Source organism: Ascaphus truei, chromosome 19, assembly GCF_040206685.1.
Source record: "Ascaphus truei isolate aAscTru1 chromosome 19, aAscTru1.hap1, whole genome shotgun sequence".
In the NCBI taxonomy this organism is placed as follows: Eukaryota; Metazoa; Chordata; class Amphibia; order Anura; family Ascaphidae; genus Ascaphus; species Ascaphus truei.
This window is the reverse complement of record NC_134501.1, coordinates 29,989,863-30,006,918: the sequence shown is the minus strand read 5'-3', so window position 1 is coordinate 30,006,918 and position 17,056 is coordinate 29,989,863. Positions and strand designations below refer to the sequence as shown.

Here is a 17,056-nt window from a genome sequence, read left to right as displayed (position 1 = left end):
TGCATGTATACTTGTGTGAATGCAACTTTTCACAAAAATTCATAGTTTTCATTACCACCATCTTGCCATCTTGGATGTGTCTTAGCTGGTTACAGCGCACTTCCTAGCATTCAGGAAATTTTCCATTTGAATCTCAACATTGATTCATTTTTCATGTACATTTAATGGAATGGAATACAATGGAATATTTTACAAAATGTGTCACTTCTATTGGTCAAAGCATATTTGTATAGCATTGGTGCTATGTTTCAATACTGGAAAAAATATTAATTGGTCCCCTTTGATTAACGGTGTATTCTGAACAAAAGGTGGGCACTTTCATTAGTTTTGTGGGTTGGGCTGGTAAAATAAATTCGTATTTTGGTTTTGGTTGTATTTTTGGTTGTCAAATATATGTGCAATTTTGGTTTTGGTTCTGTTTTTTTAAAGCACAATTTGTTCGTTTTAGATGTTTGATTTTCCTAAGTCATGGGGAAAAAATAGGGAAGAAAATGCTAAAATAGCGTAACAAATAATTAAAAAGGCTAACACGAAGTGTAAGATCATAAAAACAGTTCAGAAACGGAAAAATATAACGGAAAAACTTGAAATAAATAAAAATGATAGGGTGAGAAACCCCTGGAGGTAAAAACTTGGCATAGGGCTCTAATTTTGGTGCTAAAAAATATTTGGGTTTTGACTCTAAAAATCTTAAGGGTTTAGGTTTTGTATTTGGTTTTGGAACTTAAGCTTCTTGAAGGTTCTGGATTCACACACCCAGTTTCACCCATCTCTATTGGGAACCAGTGGCCAAAAAGTGTCTTTTTATATATCTATTTTAATGTATTATATTCATTTTGATCATTTGTTGGGGTTCATTTTTACATGTTGGAAAACCTTCATATCACTTGGAAAATGTATGTAGTTGCAATGAGGAAGAAACATTCAGCCATATAACACTTTCTGATACCGAGATGCAATAATAGATCAATAATGTATGCATGGAATTAGGTGTATTCGGTTATGTGTTACCAGCTTTCTTCACATGGGCTCTGTGGCGCAATGGATAGCGCATTGGACTTCTAGGTGGTTGAGATATTCAAAGGTTGTGGGTTCGAGTCCCACCAGAGTCGAATTTGTAATGCATTACGTGGACATTTTATACTTTTGCAACTTTATATGTTGATTTTGCAATAAACACATGTTTAGATTTGACAATATGCTACTAGTGAAACGTAAAAAAATTAAGGTAAAAGTCGCGGGGGTAGGCAGTTTATACAAGTGTGAAAAGTAAGTCATAAATGCATGTATACTTGTGTGAATGCAACTTTTCACAAAAATTCATAGTTTTCATTACCACCATCTTGCCATCTTGGATGTGTCTTAGCTGGTTACAGCGCACTTCCTAGCATTCAGGAAATTTTCCATTTGAATCTCAACATTGATTCATTTTTCATGTACATTTAATGGAATGGAATACAATGGAATATTTTACAAAATGTGTCACTTCTATTGGTCAAAGCATATTTGTATAGCATTGGTGCTATGTTTCAATACTGGAAAAAATATTAATTGGTCCCCTTTGATTAACGGTGTATTCTGAACAAAAGGTGGGCACTTTCATTAGTTTTGTGGGTTGGGCTGGTAAAATAAATTCGTATTTTGGTTTTGGTTGTATTTTTGGTTGTCAAATATATGTGCAATTTTGGTTTTGGTTCTGTTTTTTTAAAGCACAATTTGTTCGTTTTAGATGTTTGATTTTCCTAAGTCATGGGGAAAAAATAGGGAAGAAAATGCTAAAATAGCGTAACAAATAATTAAAAAGGCTAACACGAAGTGTAAGATCATAAAAACAGTTCAGAAACGAAAAAATATAACGGAAAAACTTGAAATAAATAAAAATGATAGGGTGAGAAACCCCTGGAGGTAAAAACTTGGCATAGGGCTCTAATTTTGGTGCTAAAAAATATTTGGGTTTTGACTCTAAAAATCTTAAGGGTTTAGGTTTTGTATTTGGTTTTGGAACTTAAGCTTCTTGAAGGTTCTGGATTCACACACCCAGTTTCACCCATCTCTATTGGGAACCAGTGGCCAAAAAGTGTCTTTTTATATATCTATTTTAATGTATTATATTCATTTTGATCATTTGTTGGGGTTCATTTTTACATGTTGGAAAACCTTCATATCACTTGGAAAATGTATGTAGTTGCAATGAGGAAGAAACACTCAGCCATATAACACTTTCTGATACCGAGATGCAATAATAGATCAATAATGTATGCATGAAATTAGGTGTATTCGGTTATGTGTTACCAGCTTTCTTCACATGGGCTCTGTGGCGCAATGGATAGCGCATTGGACTTCTAGGTGGTTGAGATATTCAAAGGTTGTGGGTTCGAGTCCCACCAGAGTCGAATTTGTAATGCATTACGTGAACATTTTATACTTTTGCAACTTTATTTGTTGATTTTGCAATAAACACATGTTTATATTTGACAATATGCTACTAGTGAAACGTAAAAAAATGAAGGTAAAAGTCGCGGGGGTAGGCAGTTTATTCAAGTGTGAAAAGTAAGTCATAAATGCATGTATACTTGTGTGAATGCAACTTTTCACAAAAATTCATAGTTTTCATTACCACCATCTTGCCATCTTGGATGTGTCTTAGCTGGTTACAGCGCACTTCCTAGCATTCAGGAAATTTTCCATTTGAATCTCAACATTGCTAGAGAATATGGAATTACCCAGTATACCGAGGCTGCTAACAGGTAGTGCACACACTTTATGGCAACTTGATTGAAGAGAGACCCAGCAATGATTAATGAAACAATAAGCCTCCGGTATTGAAAACAGGGAGTTGGGTAATAGTAAGCCGGATAGAGGTACAGGGGGACACCTCCCTAAGGGGCGCCCCCAAGTAAATCACAGCCCGGCACTAACCGCCTCAATAATCTCCCTGAAATACCGCGTGGAGGTTAGGAGTACTCACGAAAAAGCCGTCCCTGTTGGTGCAGGGAATTCTGCAGCGGCTTCCTCCTCTGGTGTAGCTGGCGTCAGCGTGCTCCGCCGGAAATGATGACACAGGAAGAAGGGGGTAAGATGGTCCGTGGTTCACAGCAACTTCAGCAGCCAACGCATGGATGTCTAAAAAAACTTTATTGATCGCTAGCAGCAAACATCAGGCAACCACTCTAACATGTTTCGTCCAGGCTATGGACTTTTTCAAAGAGTGCTGATAGTGTATGGCAGCCAAATAGATATAGGGAGTGGTGAGTGTATGCCACCAATAGAAACAGGGAACGTATTTAAACCTCACCTGTGGTAGATTAATCATTAAAGTGGATAACTATCTCCCCAACAATCCCCATAGCAATGGCTGCACAACAAGGTATTTACAACATACACATGAAAAATCTTAAAAACAAAACAGAACATATAATGGATAAATTTAAAAACACAACTACTGATGTTTTAAGTTACCAGCATCATTATTATTATATAAAGCTATATCAATTAATGGAAGTATACAGATGTATAACAAAGGATTTCATATATCTAGTACTTATAAAATCTTTTTTGTACTTATAAAGCATTTTCAGTATCAAGATTCACTTTAAAGGGATATAAACATTTTATCAATTTATTCACATAATTCATATCCATGAATACAGTGGCAACCGCATGACAGACAGTAACTTAATATGTCACCTCCCAGATCACAATGTAATTGGGTGAACACTGTGAACCCACCCCAAAACTTAGCCATTACCCCATCAGGAAGTGTTTCAGTTCCCACTCCTGATTGATGCCGGCCGGATGGAGTGTGTTCAGAGTGTACACCCAATACATTTCCTGTTTATTTAATACCCCCTCTCTATGGCCTCCTCTAGCGTTACAAGGGATATGTTCAATTGCCATATAGGAAAAGTTGGCTATTCCCCCTTTAGGGCATCTGGAGAAGTGTCTGGGAACTGGATGAGACACATCATTCTTTTTAATAAGTCTGACATGCTCGGCAATGCGGGTCTTGACTGGCCGAATGGTTCGTCCCACATATAATTTTTTGCAACCACATCTCAAAAGATAAATGGTGTAGGATGTATTACAATTCAAAAATTCTTTAATAAAATATTTTTTTCCATTGATGTCAGTTTGGACAAATTTTGTACTATGAACATATTTACACATGGAACAATTTCCACATGCATAAAAACCTTTAGGAATACTACCAATTCTTTTAAGATCAGTTTTAGTTTGAAAGTGACTTGGCGAGAGGTGTGATGCTAGTGTCTTAGCCCTACGGAATGAAAATTTTGGTCCCTTCAAGGTAAACTCAGCAATATCCTTATCAAGGCACAGGGTGTGCCAATGTTTATGCACAATGTCGCATATAAGCTTGGATTGGCGACTATAAGTCGTGATGAATAATGGACTCATATCACTATACTTGCTCTTAGATTGTATGTACCCCTTATGATGTTTGTCTTTTTTCTTTTTATCGAGGATTCCAGGGCGATCCAAAGTCATAGCGTACTCGTATGCTGTCTGGATATCTGTATATTTGTAACCCCTGGCTTGGAATCTCTCAAATAGTGCTTGTGACTGCAAAGAGAAATTCTCGTCATCAGAACATATCCGTCTCAACCTTACAAATTGGGCCCTCGGAATACTTTTGATTAAAGATTGTGGATGACAACTTTTGGCTGACAGTAGTGTGTTTCGGGAGTTTGGCTTGCGAAATATGTCAGTTTGGATTAGCATGTCATGGTCTATGTAAAGGAGCAGGTCCAGATAATTGATGCAATTTATATTTTGTTCATAAGTGAATTTGATATTAACATTATTGATATTAAGTGTGTTTATAAATGCTACAAGTGATGATTCATCGCCGTCCCATATAATAATGAGATCGTCGATGAATCTTTTATAGTAAATAATTTGTGAACGATAAGAATTATTACTGTGATATATATATTGTGCTTCCCATAACCCCATGAATAAGTTTGCATATGATGGTGCAAAACTTGTGCCCATTGCAGTGCCTAATAATTGTAAATAAAAACGTGAATCAAATAAGAAATAATTGTGAGTTAATAAAAATTTAATAGATTCTAATAGAAAAGTGCAAAGTGAAGTGGACAGATGTGATAAATTTAAAAAGTGCGTGATAGCTAATAACCCGTGATCGTGATTAATGATGGAATACAGAGAGATCACGTCAAGGGTGACCCATCTGTATTCTTTTTTCCAGACCAGATCCTTTACATCTACCATGAGGTCCGTGGAATCCTTAATGAATGACGGTAATGCCAGTACCAATGGTTTGAGATAAGAGTCCACATACCGCGATAACCCATCTCCCAAAGATCCAATACCTGCCACTATAGGACGACCAGGAGGGTCGACCAGTGACTTATGGATCTTTGGGAGATGGTGGAATACCGGAATCACGGGATGTGGACTTCTCAAAAATTCAATCTCATGTTTGTCTAATGTACAAAGTATCTTTCCAAATTCAATAATTTCATCTAGTTGACTAATAAAGTCCTGTGTTGGATCCTTTTTAAGAAGTTTATACTGATCCGGATTCCCTAGCTGCCGTAATGCCTCCTGTTTGTATTGTAGGGTGGATAAAACCACAAGGGCTCCACCTTTATCAGCATTTCTAAACATGATGTCTTTGTTATGCTTCAAGGTGTCTAGTTCATGAATCTCCGTGTATGTCAGGTTATTGGCATGCATAGATGAGCAGGAGAAACCTTTAGATAAAATTTGAAGGTCTCTTTCTACCAACCTTTCAAATGCCGTAATGAAAGGCCCCCTATTGGCATTGGGGCAGAAGATAGACTTCTTTTTAAATCCTGAGGAGTGGGTGCCAAAGAAAGGTTGGGAGAAAGCATTGATTTCTTCGCCTTGCTGCTCAAGTAATGCGTCCAAGTCTGATAATACACAGGTTTCCTGAAAGGTATCAAGAGAAATATTAGTTAATGCATCATTAGTAACAATATTAGGTAGTTCATCATCAGTATTGGGTAATACAACATCATTATCAGAGTCAGACAAGTTATTAGTTTGAAAATGTCCTCTTGATATAAAAAACTTTTTTAAGGATAATTTGCGAGTAAACCTTTGGAGGTCAATCACAGTCTGGAACAAGTGGAAGTCCTGAACCGGGGCAAAACCCAGTCCCTTATTTAGTAGAGATAATTGTGCATGGGAGAGTTCCACTCCTGAGAGATTAATGACGTTATTATCACACTCATCTATGTGTACTTCTTTCTTTTTGGTCTCCCGCGAGTTTCCACGTTTTCTCCGCGATCGTCTGGTTCGCGGCGTGATCGTGTTCCTGTGGATAAAAAAGAAGACGAAGAGGGAGCCTGTTCCTGATTTTTTGATCTGGCCCCATTAGATGTGATGGATGACCTGCTGTCGCTCCTAGATCTCCCATGGTTATCCCGTATACTCTCAGTAGAACCTTCAAAAGATACAGAGTGAGATCTCAATTCGCACTCTGAGTAGTCTGACTCCGCACCTGAGTTGTCAGCTGATCTTCCCTTTAAGATAGACTTATTAGGGTTGCTTTTAGACCATCCTTTGGATTGAGGTTTAAACCCCCTTGCTGTATTGGATCCCACATTCTCTCTTGTTTGAGGTTTCTGCCAACAATAAATTTGTCCTTTTATATAATCTACACGGTCTCGTTCGAACTTGCTGTGTTTTTTGTCACTTATTGTGTCCTCTATGGTCTCAATATTAGTCAGCAGGGTTTTGTCGTTTTTTATAAATTGATCCATTTTAGTAAATGGCTTCAAGTTGTTCCTCAAAAGGTTTATTTCCAACATTAATTACTCTTTTTCTTTTGACTTCTGCTGAATGATTAGTTCCATTAGCTTTAAGGAACATTGGTTTAGAGTATCAGTCCAGTCCTGCTCAAATTGCATATTGGTAAAGCCAAATGTTGGTGTCTTTTTTATTCGCAAACCTCGTGGTATTCTTTTACATCTAATATAGTTGTTCAATGAGGTGATGTCCCACCATAGGCGTATATTCAACACCAACAGTCTTTCTAGCTTTACAAAGTAATGTGTGAGGTCTGAAGGCTCCTCACATATAACCTCAGTACTTTCATTAAACAAGTGGGCAGCTTTTTTTGAACGTTTGGCATTATCCCCGCATGCATTGACATATGTATCCACATTTGTATCCTCTGATTCAACATCAATATCTTCCATGGCAAAAAAACAATATAATAGTATTGAATTAAAAATAAAAATTATTTATTAATATCTTGTTAAAAACTCTCATGCGTTGGCTGAAGCCTAAGTGCAAAAAACAGTAATCCTTAAATTCTTGAGTAAATAATGTCCTTTATATTTTGGAATTTTCCAGGATAGTCCAAATAAGCATATACAATTTACTTATTCACTTATTCACTTGCCCGTGAGCCATCAGGTAGAAATAGATTGCTAGAGAATATGGAATTACCCAGTATACCGAGGCTGCTAACAGGTAGTGCACACACTTTATGGCAACTTGATTGAAGAGAGACCCAGCAATGATTAATGAAACAATAAGCCTCCGGTATTGAAAACAGGGAGTTGGGTAATAGTAAGCCGGATAGAGGTACCTGTGTCATCATTTCCGGCGGAGCACGCTGACGCCAGCTACACCAGAGGAGGAAGCCGCTGCAGAATTCCCTGCACCAACAGGGACGGCTTTTTCGTGAGTACTCCTAACCTCCACGCGGTATTTCAGGGAGATTATTGAGGCGGTTAGTGCCGGGCTGTGATTTACTTGGGGGCGCCCCTTAGGGAGGTGTCCCCCTGTACCTCTATCCGGCTTACTATTACCCAACTCCCTGTTTTCAATACCGGAGGCTTATTGTTTCATTAATCATTGCTGGGTCTCTCTTCAATCAAGTTGCCATAAAGTGTGTGCACTACCTGTTAGCAGCCTCGGTATACTGGGTAATTCCATATTCTCTAGCAATCTATTTCTACCTGATGGCTCACGGGCAAGTGAATAAGTGAATAAGTAAATTGTATATGCTTATTTGGACTATCCTGGAAAATTCCAAAATATAAAGGACATTATTTACTCAAGAATTTAAGGATTACTGTTTTTTGCACTTAGGCTTCAGCCAACGCATGAGAGTTTTTAACAAGATATTAATAAATAATTTTTATTTTTAATTCAATACTATTATATTGTTTTTTTGCCATGGAAGATATTGATGTTGAATCAGAGGATACAAATGTGGATACATATGTCAATGCATGCGGGGATAATGCCAAACGTTCAAAAAAAGCTGCCCACTTGTTTAATGAAAGTACTGAGGTTATATGTGAGGAGCCTTCAGACCTCACACATTACTTTGTAAAGCTAGAAAGACTGTTGGTGTTGAATATACGCCTATGGTGGGACATCACCTCATTGAACAACTATATTAGATGTAAAAGAATACCACGAGGTTTGCGAATAAAAAAGACACCAACATTTGGCTTTACCAATATGCAATTTGAGCAGGACTGGACTGATACTCTAAACCAATGTTCCTTAAAGCTAATGGAACTAATCATTCAGCAGAAGTCAAAAGAAAAAGAGTAATTAATGTTGGAAATAAACCTTTTGAGGAACAACTTGAAGCCATTTACTAAAATGGATCAATTTATAAAAAACGACAAAACCCTGCTGACTAATATTGAGACCATAGAGGACACAATAAGTGACAAAAAACACAGCAAGTTCGAACGAGACCGTGTAGATTATATAAAAGGACAAATTTATTGTTGGCAGAAACCTCAAACAAGAGAGAATGTGGGATCCAATACAGCAAGGGGGTTTAAACCTCAATCCAAAGGATGGTCTAAAAGCAACCCTAATAAGTCTATCTTAAAGGGAAGATCAGCTGACAACTCAGGTGCGGAGTCAGACTACTCAGAGTGCGAATTGAGATCTCACTCTGTATCTTTTGAAGGTTCTACTGAGAGTATACGGGATAACCATGGGAGATCTAGGAGCGACAGCAGGTCATCCATCACATCTAATGGGGCCAGATCAAAAAATCAGGAACAGGCTCCCTCTTCGTCTTCTTTTTTATCCACAGGAACACGATCACGCCGCGAACCAGACGATCGCGGAGAAAACGTGGAAACTCGCGGGAGACCAAAAAGAAAGAAGTACACATAGATGAGTGTGATAATAACGTCATTAATCTCTCAGGAGTGGAACTCTCCCATGCACAATTATCTCTACTAAATAAGGGACTGGGTTTTGCCCCGGTTCAGGACTTCCACTTGTTCCAGACTGTGATTGACCTCCAAAGGTTTACTCGCAAATTATCCTTAAAAAAGTTTTTTATATCAAGAGGACATTTTCAAACTAATAACTTGTCTGACTCTGATAATGATGTTGTATTACCCAATACTGATGATGAACTACCTAATATTGTTACTAATGATGCATTAACTAATATTTCTCTTGATACCTTTCAGGAAACCTGTGTATTATCAGACTTGGACGCATTACTTGAGCAGCAAGGCGAAGAAATCAATGCTTTCTCCCAACCTTTCTTTGGCACCCACTCCTCAGGATTTAAAAAGAAGTCTATCTTCTGCCCCAATGCCAATAGGGGGCCTTTCATTACGGCATTTGAAAGGTTGGTAGAAAGAGACCTTCAAATTTTATCTAAAGGTTTCTCCTGCTCATCTATGCATGCCAATAACCTGACATACACGGAGATTCATGAACTAGACACCTTGAAGCATAACAAAGACATCATGTTTAGAAATGCTGATAAAGGTGGAGCCCTTGTGGTTTTATCCACCCTACAATACAAACAGGAGGCATTACGGCAGCTAGGGAATCCGGATCAGTATAAACTTCTTAAAAAGGATCCAACACAGGACTTTATTAGTCAACTAGATGAAATTATTGAATTTGGAAAGATACTTTGTACATTAGACAAACATGAGATTGAATTTTTGAGAAGTCCACATCCCGTGATTCCGGTATTCCACCATCTCCCAAAGATCCATAAGTCACTGGTCGACCCTCCTGGTCGTCCTATAGTGGCAGGTATTGGATCTTTGGGAGATGGGTTATCGCGGTATGTGGACTCTTATCTCAAACCATTGGTACTGGCATTACCGTCATTCATTAAGGATTCCACGGACCTCATGGTAGATGTAAAGGATCTGGTCTGGAAAAAAGAATACAGATGGGTCACCCTTGACGTGATCTCTCTGTATTCCATCATTAATCACGATCACGGGTTATTAGCTATCACGCACTTTTTAAATTTATCACATCTGTCCACTTCACTTTGCACTTTTCTATTAGAATCTATTAAATTTTTATTAACTCACAATTATTTCTTATTTGATTCACGTTTTTATTTACAATTATTAGGCACTGCAATGGGCACAAGTTTTGCACCATCATATGCAAACTTATTCATGGGGTTATGGGAAGCACAATATATATATCACAGTAATAATTCTTATCGTTCACAAATTATTTACTATAAAAGATTCATCGACGATCTCATTATTATATGGGACGGCGATGAATCATCACTTGTAGCATTTATAAACACACTTAATATCAATAATGTTAATATCAAATTCACTTATGAACAAAATATAAATTGCATCAATTATCTGGACCTGCTCCTTTACATAGACCATGACATGCTAATCCAAACTGACATATTTCGCAAGCCAAACTCCCGAAACACACTACTGTCAGCCAAAAGTTGTCATCCACAATCTTTAATCAAAAGTATTCCGAGGGCCCAATTTGTAAGGTTGAGACGGATATGTTCTGATGACGAGAATTTCTCTTTGCAGTCACAAGCACTATTTGAGAGATTCCAAGCCAGGGGTTACAAATATACAGATATCCAGACAGCATACGAGTACGCTATGACTTTGGATCGCCCTGGAATCCTCGATAAAAAGAAAAAAGACAAACATCATAAGGGGTACATACAATCTAAGAGCAAGTATAGTGATATGAGTCCATTATTCATCACGACTTATAGTCGCCAATCCAAGCTTATATGCGACATTGTGCATAAACATTGGCACACCCTGTGCCTTGATAAGGATATTGCTGAGTTTACCTTGAAGGGACCAAAATTTTCATTCCGTAGGGCTAAGACACTAGCATCACACCTCTCGCCAAGTCACTTTCAAACTAAAACTGATCTTAAAAGAATTGGTAGTATTCCTAAAGGTTTTTATGCATGTGGAAATTGTTCCATGTGTAAATATGTTCATAGTACAAAATTTGTCCAAACTGACATCAATGGAAAAAAATATTTTATTAAAGAATTTTTGAATTGTAATACATCCTACACCATTTATCTTTTGAGATGTGGTTGCAAAAAATTATATGTGGGACGAACCATTCGGCCAGTCAAGACCCGCATTGCCGAGCATGTCAGACTTATTAAAAAGAATGATGTGTCTCATCCAGTTCCCAGACACTTCTCCAGATGCCCTAAAGGGGGAATAGCCAACTTCCTAGCATTCAGGAAATTTTCCATTTGAATCTCAACATTGATTCATTTTTCATGTACATTTAATGGAATGGAATACAATGGAATATTTTACAAAATGTGTCACTTCTATTGGTCAAAGCATATTTGTATAGCATTGGTGCTATGTTTCAATACTGGAAAAAATATTAATTGGTCCCCTTTGATTAACGGTGTATTCTGAACAAAAGGTGGGCACTTTCATTAGTTTTGTGGGTTGGGCTGGTAAAATAAATTCGTATTTTGGTTTTGGTTGTATTTTTGGTTGTCAAATATATGTGCAATTTTGGTTTTGGTTCTGTTTTTTTAAAGCACAATTTGTTCGTTTTAGATGTTTGATTTTCCTAAGTCATGGGGAAAAAATAGGGAAGAAAATGCTAAAATAGCGTAACAAATAATTAAAAAGGCTAACACGAAGTGTAAGATCATAAAAACAGTTCAGAAACGAAAAAATATAACGGAAAAACTTGAAATAAATAAAAATGATAGGGTGAGAAACCCCTGGAGGTAAAAACTTGGCATAGGGCTCTAATTTTGGTGCTAAAAAATATTTGGGTTTTGACTCTAAAAATCTTAAGGGTTTAGGTTTTGTATTTGGTTTTGGAACTTAAGCTTCTTGAAGGTTCTGGATTCACACACCCAGTTTCACCCATCTCTATTGGGAACCAGTGGCCAAAAAGTGTCTTTTTATATATCTATTTTAATGTATTATATTCATTTTGATCATTTGTTGGGGTACATTTTTACATGTTGGAAAACCTTCATATCACTTGGAAAATGTATGTAGTTGCAATGAGGAAGAAACATTCAGCCATATAACACTTTCTGATACCGAGATGCAATAATAGATCAATAATGTATGCATGGAATTAGGTGTATTCGGTTATGTGTTACCAGCTTTCTTCACATGGGCTCTGTGGCGCAATGGATAGCGCATTGGACTTCTAGGTGGTTGAGATATTCAAAGGTTGTGGGTTCGAGTCCCACCAGAGTCGAATTTGTAATGCATTACGTGGACATTTTATACTTTTGCAACTTTATTTGTTGATTTTGCAATAAACACATGTTTAGATTTGACAATATGCTACTAGTGAAACGTAAAAAAATTAAGGTAAAAGTCGCGGGGGTAGGCAGTTTATTCAAGTGTGAAAAGTAAGTCATAAATGCATGTATACTTGTGTGAATGCAACTTTTCACAAAAATTCATAGTTTTCATTACCACCATCTTGCCATCTTGGATGTGTCTTAGCTGGTTACAGCGCACTTCCTAGCATTCAGGAAATTTTCCATTTGAATCTCAACATTGATTCATTTTTCATGTACATTTAATGGAATGGAATACAATGGAATATTTTACAAAATGTGTCACTTCTATTGGTCAAAGCATATTTGTATAGCATTGGTGCTATGTTTCAATACTGGAAAAAATATTAATTGGTCCCCTTTGATTAACGGTGTATTCTGAACAAAAGGTGGGCACTTTCATTAGTTTTGTGGGTTGGGCTGGTAAAATAAATTCGTATTTTGGTTTTGGTTGTATTTTTGGTTGTCAAATATATGTGCAATTTTGGTTTTGGTTCTGTTTTTTTAAAGCACAATTTGTTCGTTTTAGATGTTTGATTTTCCTAAGTCATGGGGAAAAAATAGGGAAGAAAATGCTAAAATAGCGTAACAAATAATTAAAAAGGCTAACACGAAGTGTAAGATCATAAAAACAGTTCAGAAACGGAAAAATATAACGGAAAAACTTGAAATAAATAAAAATGATAGGGTGAGAAACCCCTGGAGGTAAAAACTTGGCATAGGGCTCTAATTTTGGTGCTAAAAAATATTTGGGTTTTGACTCTAAAAATCTTAAGGGTTTAGGTTTTGTATTTGGTTTTGGAACTTAAGCTTCTTGAAGGTTCTGGATTCACACACCCAGTTTCACCCATCTCTATTGGGAACCAGTGGCCAAAAAGTGTCTTTTTATATATCTATTTTAATGTATTATATTCATTTTGATCATTTGTTGGGGTTCATTTTTACATGTTGGAAAACCTTCATATCACTTGGAAAATGTATGTAGTTGCAATGAGGAAGAAACATTCAGCCATATAACACTTTCTGATACCGAGATGCAATAATAGATCAATAATGTATGCATGGAATTAGGTGTATTCGGTTATGTGTTACCAGCTTTCTTCACATGGGCTCTGTGGCGCAATGGATAGCGCATTGGACTTCTAGGTGGTTGAGATATTCAAAGGTTGTGGGTTCGAGTCCCACCAGAGTCGAATTTGTAATGCATTACGTGGACATTTTATACTTTTGCAACTTTATATGTTGATTTTGCAATAAACACATGTTTAGATTTGACAATATGCTACTAGTGAAACGTAAAAAAATTAAGGTAAAAGTCGCGGGGGTAGGCAGTTTATACAAGTGTGAAAAGTAAGTCATAAATGCATGTATACTTGTGTGAATGCAACTTTTCACAAAAATTCATAGTTTTCATTACCACCATCTTGCCATCTTGGATGTGTCTTAGCTGGTTACAGCGCACTTCCTAGCATTCAGGAAATTTTCCATTTGAATCTCAACATTGATTCATTTTTCATGTACATTTAATGGAATGGAATACAATGGAATATTTTACAAAATGTGTCACTTCTATTGGTCAAAGCATATTTGTATAGCATTGGTGCTATGTTTCAATACTGGAAAAAATATTAATTGGTCCCCTTTGATTAACGGTGTATTCTGAACAAAAGGTGGGCACTTTCATTAGTTTTGTGGGTTGGGCTGGTAAAATAAATTCGTATTTTGGTTTTGGTTGTATTTTTGGTTGTCAAATATATGTGCAATTTTGGTTTTGGTTCTGTTTTTTTAAAGCACAATTTGTTCGTTTTAGATGTTTGATTTTCCTAAGTCATGGGGAAAAAATAGGGAAGAAAATGCTAAAATAGCGTAACAAATAATTAAAAAGGCTAACACGAAGTGTAAGATCATAAAAACAGTTCAGAAACGAAAAAATATAACGGAAAAACTTGAAATAAATAAAAATGATAGGGTGAGAAACCCCTGGAGGTAAAAACTTGGCATAGGGCTCTAATTTTGGTGCTAAAAAATATTTGGGTTTTGACTCTAAAAATCTTAAGGGTTTAGGTTTTGTATTTGGTTTTGGAACTTAAGCTTCTTGAAGGTTCTGGATTCACACACCCAGTTTCACCCATCTCTATTGGGAACCAGTGGCCAAAAAGTGTCTTTTTATATATCTATTTTAATGTATTATATTCATTTTGATCATTTGTTGGGGTTCATTTTTACATGTTGGAAAACCTTCATATCACTTGGAAAATGTATGTAGTTGCAATGAGGAAGAAACACTCAGCCATATAACACTTTCTGATACCGAGATGCAATAATAGATCAATAATGTATGCATGAAATTAGGTGTATTCGGTTATGTGTTACCAGCTTTCTTCACATGGGCTCTGTGGCGCAATGGATAGCGCATTGGACTTCTAGGTGGTTGAGATATTCAAAGGTTGTGGGTTCGAGTCCCACCAGAGTCGAATTTGTAATGCATTACGTGAACATTTTATACTTTTGCAACTTTATTTGTTGATTTTGCAATAAACACATGTTTATATTTGACAATATGCTACTAGTGAAACGTAAAAAAATGAAGGTAAAAGTCGCGGGGGTAGGCAGTTTATTCAAGTGTGAAAAGTAAGTCATAAATGCATGTATACTTGTGTGAATGCAACTTTTCACAAAAATTCATAGTTTTCATTACCACCATCTTGCCATCTTGGATGTGTCTTAGCTGGTTACAGCGCACTTCCTAGCATTCAGGAAATTTTCCATTTGAATCTCAACATTGCTAGAGAATATGGAATTACCCAGTATACCGAGGCTGCTAACAGGTAGTGCACACACTTTATGGCAACTTGATTGAAGAGAGACCCAGCAATGATTAATGAAACAATAAGCCTCCGGTATTGAAAACAGGGAGTTGGGTAATAGTAAGCCGGATAGAGGTACAGGGGGACACCTCCCTAAGGGGCGCCCCCAAGTAAATCACAGCCCGGCACTAACCGCCTCAATAATCTCCCTGAAATACCGCGTGGAGGTTAGGAGTACTCACGAAAAAGCCGTCCCTGTTGGTGCAGGGAATTCTGCAGCGGCTTCCTCCTCTGGTGTAGCTGGCGTCAGCGTGCTCCGCCGGAAATGATGACACAGGAAGAAGGGGGTAAGATGGTCCGTGGTTCACAGCAACTTCAGCAGCCAACGCATGGATGTCTAAAAAAACTTTATTGATCGCTAGCAGCAAACATCAGGCAACCACTCTAACATGTTTCGTCCAGGCTATGGACTTTTTCAAAGAGTGCTGATAGTGTATGGCAGCCAAATAGATATAGGGAGTGGTGAGTGTATGCCACCAATAGAAACAGGGAACGTATTTAAACCTCACCTGTGGTAGATTAATCATTAAAGTGGATAACTATCTCCCCAACAATCCCCATAGCAATGGCTGCACAACAAGGTATTTACAACATACACATGAAAAATCTTAAAAACAAAACAGAACATATAATGGATAAATTTAAAAACACAACTACTGATGTTTTAAGTTACCAGCATCATTATTATTATATAAAGCTATATCAATTAATGGAAGTATACAGATGTATAACAAAGGATTTCATATATCTAGTACTTATAAAATCTTTTTTGTACTTATAAAGCATTTTCAGTATCAAGATTCACTTTAAAGGGATATAAACATTTTATCAATTTATTCACATAATTCATATCCATGAATACAGTGGCAACCGCATGACAGACAGTAACTTAATATGTCACCTCCCAGATCACAATGTAATTGGGTGAACACTGTGAACCCACCCCAAAACTTAGCCATTACCCCATCAGGAAGTGTTTCAGTTCCCACTCCTGATTGATGCCGGCCGGATGGAGTGTGTTCAGAGTGTACACCCAATACATTTCCTGTTTATTTAATACCCCCTCTCTATGGCCTCCTCTAGCGTTACAAGGGATATGTTCAATTGCCATATAGGAAAAGTTGGCTATTCCCCCTTTAGGGCATCTGGAGAAGTGTCTGGGAACTGGATGAGACACATCATTCTTTTTAATAAGTCTGACATGCTCGGCAATGCGGGTCTTGACTGGCCGAATGGTTCGTCCCACATATAATTTTTTGCAACCACATCTCAAAAGATAAATGGTGTAGGATGTATTACAATTCAAAAATTCTTTAATAAAATATTTTTTTCCATTGATGTCAGTTTGGACAAATTTTGTACTATGAACATATTTACACATGGAACAATTTCCACATGCATAAAAACCTTTAGGAATACTACCAATTCTTTTAAGATCAGTTTTAGTTTGAAAGTGACTTGGCGAGAGGTGTGATGCTAGTGTCTTAGCCCTACGGAATGAAAATTTTGGTCCCTTCAAGGTAAACTCAGCAATATCCTTATCAAGGCACAGGGTGTGCCAATGTTTATGCACAATGTCGCATAT

General features: G+C 37.1%; 5 non-coding genes across 5 annotated transcripts; all 5 read left to right on the top strand.

Annotated features, from left to right (window-relative positions):
• The first annotated feature begins 1,027 nt into the window (after window positions 1-1,027).
• On the top strand, window positions 1,028-1,112 carry TRNAR-UCU (transfer RNA arginine (anticodon UCU)). The gene is given in 2 exon segments: window positions 1,028-1,064; window positions 1,077-1,112. It is a non-coding gene; the product is annotated as a tRNA-Arg (tRNA).
• Window positions 1,113-2,308: 1,196 nt separating this feature from the next.
• On the top strand, window positions 2,309-2,393 carry TRNAR-UCU (transfer RNA arginine (anticodon UCU)). Its single transcript is given in 2 exon segments — window positions 2,309-2,345; window positions 2,358-2,393. It is a non-coding gene; the product is annotated as a tRNA-Arg (tRNA).
• A 10,038-nt stretch (window positions 2,394-12,431) lies between these two features.
• TRNAR-UCU (transfer RNA arginine (anticodon UCU)) lies at window positions 12,432-12,516 on the top strand. Its single transcript is given in 2 exon segments — window positions 12,432-12,468; window positions 12,481-12,516. It is a non-coding gene; the product is annotated as a tRNA-Arg (tRNA).
• A 1,196-nt stretch (window positions 12,517-13,712) lies between these two features.
• On the top strand, window positions 13,713-13,797 carry TRNAR-UCU (transfer RNA arginine (anticodon UCU)). Its single transcript is given in 2 exon segments — window positions 13,713-13,749; window positions 13,762-13,797. It is a non-coding gene; the product is annotated as a tRNA-Arg (tRNA).
• A 1,196-nt stretch (window positions 13,798-14,993) lies between these two features.
• TRNAR-UCU (transfer RNA arginine (anticodon UCU)) lies at window positions 14,994-15,078 on the top strand. Its single transcript is given in 2 exon segments — window positions 14,994-15,030; window positions 15,043-15,078. It is a non-coding gene; the product is annotated as a tRNA-Arg (tRNA).
• The last annotated feature ends 1,978 nt before the right edge of the window (window positions 15,079-17,056 follow it).